Raw genomic sequence first — 9,474 nt, forward strand, 5'->3', positions numbered from 1 at the left:
CTCTAACTGCCAAAGAATTCAGTGGTTTCATACAGAATTTCCACCTCCTTTCTAAAGGAGATAGTGTCAAACTTATGTATTCAGTCTAACTGACCACATCTCTGCTGTTAAGAAATACTTTCAAAAGAGTGGAAAGCCTGACCATCCAGATGTGATTTAAACACTCAATCCTGTCCTATTGTATAAGACAATATTTAGCTGGGGGAAAAAAATTCTCCTCTAAAACTGAGGTGAATACTTCAGAGTGTTTGGTGAATTATATACAACTCTATTCTACCTGCCAGCTATGAAAAATGTCCAGTAGCCAGAGTTCAGGGCTTGTTTTAATTATTTGTCTATGCTTGCTGTTCTGCTGATTTAATTTGTTGATAGACAGTCATTAATGCTGTTACAGTGGGGGAATACAGGGTGAACAATTTTATGGCCTAGTCATTAGCTGACTTGAATCAGTTCCAGTTTCCAAAAGAGGTGACAAATTAAACACACAGTGAATTCTGTTTGTTTCCTGTGACTTAAATTGGATCCCATTTCTTAATTTATACTTTATTTTAATTGAGTGCAGTTCTAAAATTCAATATACTTTTAAAACATAGCATGGATACTCGTTTTATGGATTAATGGTGCTTTTTAAATGGATTTCCTTTTTCCATTATAGCAAGATAGATATATCTGTATTAACAAAATAGGCCATAGCAGGTTCTTACCTTTCTAAAACTGCTGTCTATAATGAATACATTTGAATAAAAATCCGGTATTATGCAGAACATATAACATATTTTAGTATGTCCACCAGATTCAAGCTTACTTAAATAACAGAAAAAGGTTTTGCTAACAAGATTAAATGTGTGCAATGACAAGGAATTGTCAAGGCAGTACTCAGATTAATCTAAAACCTGAATGTTGAGGGGCTTTTTTTACTGCAGTTGACCATTGCTCCCTTTGTTGCCCCTTAGGTCAAGGACCCAGAGCAGGGGCTGGTCCTCCCTGCACAGGAGGGCTTGCAGTCAGAGGAGCACAGCTGCCAGGCCCCTGCAGACACATAAAGGCCATAGCTGCTTTCTTTACCACACAACCCATTTATCCTTACCAAGTGACAGCTAAACTTGACCTTCGTCTGTGTCTTATTTCTGCTTGTATCATATTGTATGGCTTTGGATCTTTCAATGTAATGTATCAGATTCTGTCTCTTAGACTGCAGATTCACAGTTAGTCTTTTCACAATAGTTTAATCTTTATTTCTTCTTTCTTTCCATCTTTTTGAAGGAAAAGCTGCCTTTGCTTGGAGAGTATTGTCCCATAGAGGAAATCGCTTCTGGAAATCGCTTTTTCTATGCCGGCTTTGGTCATCTTGAGTTATCAAGGGATCACTCTGAGATACAAACTTGAGGAGAGACACTTTCCAAGCATCACCAACTGCATGTAAGTGGAATTCAATGACCTTTTGTGTGTCTCTCAGTTGCAGAGGTGTCACATCATTACAAATATGAGGCTTAGCCCACCTACAAAATCCAGCATAGTATTTTTTGCTTCACAGAAAGAGTATGATGCATTACACAGGAAAAATGCCCAGTGATCCCCATTACATTGGCTTAAAACAAAGATGGTATTTTTAACTCAGTTTGAATAACACAAGTGTGTAACAGCATTTGTAACACATCTCTTTGGTATTTCTCATTGTAAGTAATGTATTGTCAGTCCTAATACACAATTAAGAAAAATACTGCATTTGCTAGAAATTCGGTACTAGCCACATCATGTCATTTAGGCTGTATTTTGATATCTTAAATTCCTTTCCTGTATAACAGCACTCAGAGCAGGATAGCAGAATGTGACAATGGTAACCACAGAATCAGAGATTCATAGAATGGTTTAAATCTGAATAGACCTGTATGATCATTGAGTCAAAGTGTAATATAGTGCCATGAGGCAGAGCCAAAACATAGACAAGACTCTACTTGTATATTACTAGTACTAAAAATGTGAAAATTCAAGTTATTGGGGAACTTGAATAGTGTCAAAGCACTATGCTGAATTTAAAGTTTTTTCCTTTCTTTCTTTTGCTAAAGCAAATTTTATTAAAATGATGATGCCACAACAGAAGCCAAATTGCCTAATTCAGCTGGTTTTTCTGTAGGAATTTAAAGGATTGAAGTTGGGAACAATCACTCTATTATGAGATAGCCATGTTCAGGTTTTCTTGTAAAAACCAGCCCAGTTTTCTATTGATAAAATATAGAAAAAATACATAAAGAGCTTACTCGCTGAATAGTCATATGGCTGGTTTCACAGTGATTTATTACAATAAAATTTCAGGGACCTGTTTTCAGATATGGTAACCCCACATTTCTACAAATAGAAATAATTACGTCTTCATTACATTAAATGTGGTATGGTAGTTCTATTAAAGCTCAGTCTTAATGAGTATGCTTTTGCCTTTAAATCACAAAGCACAGAAGACAAAATTGCCAGAATTTGGCAATTAAACTTCAAGATTAACTATTGCAACTACATATTTTTAGGGCACATAATAACTTGGAATTACATCAGATATTGGTCAAAAAATTCAGTTAGTTTTCCTTTTGAGATTTATTACCAAAGGATTTTCAACATTGTTGATACAAATGTAAAAACATGCTTTGCTAGGCAGACAGAGACCAAACATAAGAGGGCTTTTTCCATTTGCTACTGTCAACTAGCTAATGACAGTGGCAAAGATCTTAGAATCTATTTTGTTCTCTGAAGGTTGATAAGCTTGAAAACTTACAGCATTTCCTTTTTGATATAATTACAGTAATTTCACGACTACAAGGCGCACCCTTTTGACTAACATTTTCCCTCGAACCCGGAAGTGCGCCTTATAGTCCGGTGCACCTTATATTATCTACAAAGTTGCGAAATTTGCCAAACCGGAAGTGTGAGCCGTGAGCCGTGGTGGGAGCCAGCAGTGCCACGGCAGCCGGCTGGAGGCGGGCCCACGGGCCCACGGCACTGCCCCTCCCGGGTAGAGGCGGGCCTGGGGGCCCATGGCTGCCGGGTGAAGGTGGGCCAGGGGGCCCATGGCACTGCCCCTCCCAGGTCCAGATGGTCCCGGGGGCCCATGGCTGCCAGATGAATGCGGGCCAGGGGGCCCGTGGCAACACCCCTCCCGGGTCCAGGCAGTCCCAAGGGCCCATGGCTGCCGGGTGAAGGTGGGCCTGGTGGCTCGCGGCACTGCCCTTGCCAGGTGGAGGCGGGCCTGGAGGCCAATGGCTGCCGGGTTGAGGCGGGGCCTCATCCAGCAACCGCGTGGGGGAAGCTGGGGGCGGAGCCTCTCTGCAAAAAAAAAAGTGCACTTTGTAGTCCGGTGCGCTTTATGGTCATGAAATTACTGTAATCTGCATCTCTTGCAGCCACTCTTCCACTCTTTATATACATTAGATTTTGGGGGTTATTTAGTTTCTGCTTAATTTTTCTTTTGAATCAATAATGTTTGGTCACATGGGACACCAGTTTCCATAGTGAAGAATGTTTTGAGTGTTGTCTGTACTGTGCCTGTTGTTTGGTCCACCGTTTATGTCTTTGATGTCTTGTTTAAATCAAATAAACTTTAGTCACAAGCCACTCTTGCTGGAACTTTCTATGCAAGTCCTTCTTTGGGTTGTGTTTTTTGTTTCCAGTTCAGCGTAACTCTTCTAGACCTGTAAACCTGTTAAATACAGTAATTTCACGACTATAAGGCGCGCCCTTTTGACTAAAATTTTGGCCCAGACCCGGAAGTGCACCTTATAGTCCAGTGCGCCTTATATATGGACAAAGTTGCGAAATTTGCCAACATGGAAGTGTGAGCCGTGAACCACAGGGGAGCCAGCAGGGCCGCAGCTGCTGGGTGGAGGCGGGGCCGGGAGCCCATGGGGCCGCAGCTGTTGGGTGCAGGGGAGCCTGCGGAGCTGTGGCTGCCGGGTACAGGTGAGCCCGGGGGCCCGCAGTGCCACAGCTGCCAGGTGGAGGGTGGCCCGGGGCGCCTGCAGCTGCCGGGTGCAGGTGAGCCCAGGGGCCCGTGGTGCTGCAGCTGCCGGGCAGAGGCGGGGCTTCGGCCAGCAACCACATGGGGGGAGCCAGCGGCGGATCCTCGCTGCAAAAAAAAAAGTGCACCTTATATTCTGGTGTGCCTCATATATCGGCAAAAGTTCGGAAATTTGCCGACACCTAGAAGTGCACCTTATAATCCAGTGCGCCTTGTAGTCGTGAAATTACTGTAGTCAGATGTCACTTTTTGTTGTTGTTGTTGTTGGGATTATTTTTTAGTATTATTTTGTTTATAATCTGGAAATGTTCAATTTGGGGCATTGTTAGAGTTTCTACAATCTCAACAAATCTTTTGCATTCATACTTGGAAGAATTTGTGTACTACCCCTGAGGCAGTATCTTTTCATCTAGTCATATCTTAGCAGTTATGGACCTTTCCTGTTTTTCCAGTTTATTGGACAAAGATCTAGGAAGCTTTGAGACAAGTCTAGGTTCCCCAAGGAACCAGTCTGCCAAACTTTGAAAAATTTTCTCCTGCAAATTAGGTTTTTCTTCATGAATGAGTGGCTGCCAGGTCAGCTTCCTCTCCAGTTTTGTTGCCACCTCTGCTGTCATCTTCATGCTTTGGCATCTGGTTTCTGTACCCAACTGTCAAGGCTTTTGCTTTTTTGAACAATAGCTGTAATGAATGTATACACATGTGTTCATAATAACTAATATTTAATAATAAAACCTGATGTAGTTTTATGTATATGAAGCCTTTCCCATGCTGGAAGGTATATGCTATACTCAAGGACTTTTGGTATAACTGGACACGTCTTTCACAAATGGGAATAGTTCAATTTATTGAATTACACTGTCTTTGTAAGTGTTATACATGGAATCACAAATGCTATTAATTTTCTCAAACGATCACTGTTTTATTAATGTAACACCTACTTTGTTTCTAATTGTAAACTATATGACCTTTTTGTAATAATTAAAGCGGTAGTTCACTGATTAGAGAAGGGAAGTAATTTGATACATTTCAATAATCACAACATTTGAGCTCTTCATCAGCTATCAAAGATGAGTTGAAATCATCCGTGTTGTCACACTCTGAGGTCAGAATCAAGTTTGAAATAACTGTCCTTTCCCTCTCTGGTTTTATTTAGTTCTTAACCAGCTCCTTGAAGACATTGAATTCATCCAACTCCAGTATTTAAATTAAAAGAAGCCTCCAGGAATAGTTACTAATGGTGTTTTTCGTAATAGTCCTCTTTTTATGGGCTGCAGAACCTTCTGAACTGTCTGTTTTGGGATTCTAGAAATAACTGATTCTATGTTAAGGGCTTGCTCTGTACACGTAGGCTGTTTCACCAGGAAAATATTGCTCAGGCACTGGGCATAGGAGCAAGCCTATGCTTTGACCATCAAGGACACAGTCTGGCAGCAGTCAGAATGGAAAAGCAGAACTGTGTAAGAACAGCGCAGTTTCTAGCAATGAGGCACATCCCAGCTCAAGCCAAGAAAGTCAGGTCAGTAGATTGGAGTTAGAATCATAGAATCACAGAATCATAGAATGGCTTGCATTGGAATGGACCTTAAAGGTCATCAAGCCCCATACTCACTGATCTGGACAGGGACACCTTTCACTAGACCAGATTGCTCAAATTCCCCCAACCTGGCCTTGAATACTGCTGGGGTGGGAGACCCACAGCTTCCTGTGCAACCTGTTCCAGTGCCTCACGACCCTCACAGCAAAGAATTTATTCCTAATATATAATCTAAAACTACTCTCTTTCAGTTTAAAGCCATTCCCCTTTATTCTGTCACTACATGTCCTTGTGAAAATTGCCTCTACATACTTCTTGTACCCCCCTTTATGTCCTGGAAGGTCACAATTAGGTCACCCTAAAGCCTTCTCTTTTCCAGGCTGAACAGTCCCCATTCTCTCAGCCTTTCCTCATAAGAGAAATGCTCCACACCTCCAATCATCTTGGTGCCCCTCCTCTGGACTCCTTCCAGCAGTTCCATGTCCTTCCTGTGCTGGGACCCCAGAGCTGGATGCGGGGCTCCAGTTGGGTCTCACCAGCGCAGACCAGAGGGGCAGAATCCCCTCCCTCCCCTGCTGCCCACGCTGCTTTGGATGCAGCCCAGGACAGGTTTGGGTTTCTGGGCTGGGAGTGCTCATGGCTGGGTCATGTCTAGTCTCTCACCCACCAGCATCCCCAAGTTCTTCTCCCCAGGTGTCAGATTGCTGTGGATTTAAATCTTCAAAGAGCAGAGCAGTTGTTAGTTGCTATAAAGTTGTTTACTGTAAAGGCACATCAGTCTCAAAAGGCAAAGAGTCCCAAGTGTTAAAGTCCGAGCTAAAAGCTTTCGGCACAGAGTCCCAAATAGAAGGAAAGTCCCACTTAGAAGTAGAAGCAGCTCTCCCAGTGCAAGGCCCTGAAAAGGCCAAAGTTGCATCCGCAGCTCCTGTCTTCTTCCAGGCGATGATGGCAGTGAGGAGAGGAGAGAGACAGTCTCACTCCAATACACAGATTCTTATTTACAAATTACCTAATTAGCTAAAAACACAAATCAGAAGCATTTCTTCTAAACCTGTTAGGATTCTGGATCTGTAATATGAATGTTTACATATAATTTGCACATATAGCCTATCTGTTCTATCTGAAGAATGTAAGCAATATTCTTACTGTATTTTTATTATGTCTAGAACTATGTTTTTGAGCTCTCACTGCAGCTTGCTTTTGAAGCTTGTTTTTGGTTTTGAGCTTGCACTGAAGCTTGTTTTTCACACTAAATTCTAAGGCTTTTAAGGCACTTAAACGTATTCTTAATTAAACTTACTTAAAACTAAGCTTACACTTCTATTTCATGTCTGTGTGGCTTAATGTACAGTAATTTCACGACTATAAGGCGCACCCTTTTGACTAAAATTTTGATTGAAACCCTTATAATCCGGTACGCCTTATATAAGGACAAAGTTCGGAAATTTGCCAACCCGGAAGTGCGAGCTGCGAGTCGAGCTGTGAAGTGGGCAAGCTGGCAGGAGCCCTGAGCCGCAGCCCTGCAGCGGAAGCTGCAAGGGGGGGCCGCGTGGTGGGAGCCGGGAGCCGCAGCCATGCAGGAGGAGCCAGGAGCCACGAGCCGCGGCTGTGAGGCGGGAGCCCTGAGCTGTGAGCCGCGCCAGCTGGTGCTGGGGGCAGGCAGGAATGTTGGGGCCCACAGCACTGGGAGGGCACCTGGGCTGCGTTTAAAGGCTACGCCAATCTGTGAAAAATGTTCGCAAATTGAGCACTTGCCAGTAAACCCTGCGATCGCACAATTCTGTTACTAATTTGTTACTTTGTTGCGTGCAGATCCTTGCTGGGGGAAAAAAGTGCGCCTTATAGTCTGGTGCGCCTTATATATGGACAAAGTTCGGAAATTTGCTGGCACCCGGAAGTGCGCCTTATAATCTGGTGCACTTTATAGTCGTGAAATTACTTCCTTTGATTTCTCCAAAGGTTTTAAATTTAATTCTTGCATTCTGTTCTCTCTCTGAGGCACTTAGAGAGGCCTCTGTTTTCACACTCAAACACCCAGGGCTGCTTTTGATCTGTTCATCCCCTAGCCTGTTTTCATACCAGGAGTTGCCGTATGCTGGGTGCAACACTTTGCACTTGGTCTTGTTAAAACTTACGAGATTCTCATGGGTAATGGGAATTCTGTTTTGCCCAGGTCCCTCTGGATGACATTCTATCCTTCAAGTGTCTCAGCTGCATCACTCAGCTTGGTGTCATCTTCCAGTTTGCTTAGGGTGCCCTTGACCCCTTTGTCTGTGTTATTAATGAAGACACTAAATAATACTGGTCCCTGTACAGACCCCTGAGGGACTTGTCACCAGTGTCTTTCTGAACTCTTTGCTGTTGACCTCCACTCTGGATGTGATCATCTAACCAATTTACTTATCCACTGAACAGTCCACCAGTCAAATCCATCTCTCTGCAATTTAGAGATATGGAAGTGCTGGGAGACCATGTCAAAGGCTGTGCAGAAGTTGAGTTAAACGACATCTCAACCCTTCCCTTGTCCACTTGCATGGTCACTCTATCATTCAAGGCCACTGGGTTGCTCAGGCAGGACTTGCCCTTGGTGAAGCTGTGCTGGCTGTCTTGAATCACCTCGCTGTTCCCATGTGCCTTAGCACAGCTTCCAGGAGGATCTGTGCCATGATATTCCCAGGCACGTGGTGAGGCTGGGAAGTCCCTGCTTGCCAGGGTTCTCCTTTCTATCCCTTTAAAAGATGGGTACAATGTTTTCCTCTTTCCAGTCAGCTGGGACTTGTCCTAAATGCCAGGACTTTAGAGCCCAAATACCATGGGGAGTGGCTTGGCAACTACATCAGCCAGTTCCCTCAGGACTCTGGGACGTGCCTCATTGGGACCCACAGACTTATGTATTCAGATTCCTCAGGGGGTCATGAACCAGATCTTTACTTACCATGGGAGGAACTTTGCTCCCCCAGTCCCCATCCTGCTGTCCATCCACTTGAGAGATGGGAAAACAGAGGTTGCCATTGAAAATGGAGACAAAAATTGTTGAGTACCTCATCCTTCCCCTCATCAATTGTTATCAGTTTTGTTTATCAGGATATGTGAACATTCTTTGAGCTTCCTTTTCTGATTAACATACCTGTAGAAGCCCCTCCTGTTATTCTTTGCATTCCTTGCTAGGTTCAGTTCCAGCTTTGCCTTGATCTTCCTCACCTTCCTTACCCAATCCTAAACAACCAAACTTCATGCCTGTACTTCTCCCAAGTTACCTGTCCTTGTTTCTACTGCCTATGCATTTGCTTCTTTCCCTTTATTTTGACCAGCAGTTCCCTACTAAACCATGATGATCTCTTGCCTTCCTTGCCTAGTTTCATGCTTAGAATCAGTGAGGTCCCTGTCAGGGCTCAGTGACACCCATAACATCCATCAAAAAAAAGTTCACTCAAATTTGTGAGGGTAGAAGCAGCTCCCTTTCAAAGGCGGGAAGGACCTTCGGTAGCTTCTCCCACAGCTGGATGCCAGACACCTGGAGAAGCAGTTTGAAGAGCCTCACACAGGGTGAGGCATGAGGTCAGGTGCACACAGGGTAGGGTTATGGCATAAGGTCTGTAACTGTGAAGCTAGATTGGCAGATGCATCATCGAGTGAAAAAATTAGCCTTTTAAACTACAAATAGATTACTCTTGTGGTCTCATCCCAGCCAGCAACCTGACCCCACACAGTTGCTTGCTCACTCCTACAACAGCAGCATTGGGAAAGAATTTTAAGTATAAGAGCTAGAAAACTTACAGATTGAGGTAATGCCAGTGGGTTGAGGTAAAGCCAGTTGAATTAGGAAAGCAAAAGGAATACAAACAAGCCAAGCAAAGCAAGAAACTCATTCAGTGCTTCCTATGGACAGACAGGTGTTCAGCATTTCCAAGAGAGCCCCATTACACCTGACAGT

The sequence above is a fragment of the Catharus ustulatus genome, chromosome Z (genome assembly GCF_009819885.2).
Source record: "Catharus ustulatus isolate bCatUst1 chromosome Z, bCatUst1.pri.v2, whole genome shotgun sequence".
In the NCBI taxonomy this organism is placed as follows: domain Eukaryota; kingdom Metazoa; phylum Chordata; class Aves; order Passeriformes; family Turdidae; genus Catharus; species Catharus ustulatus.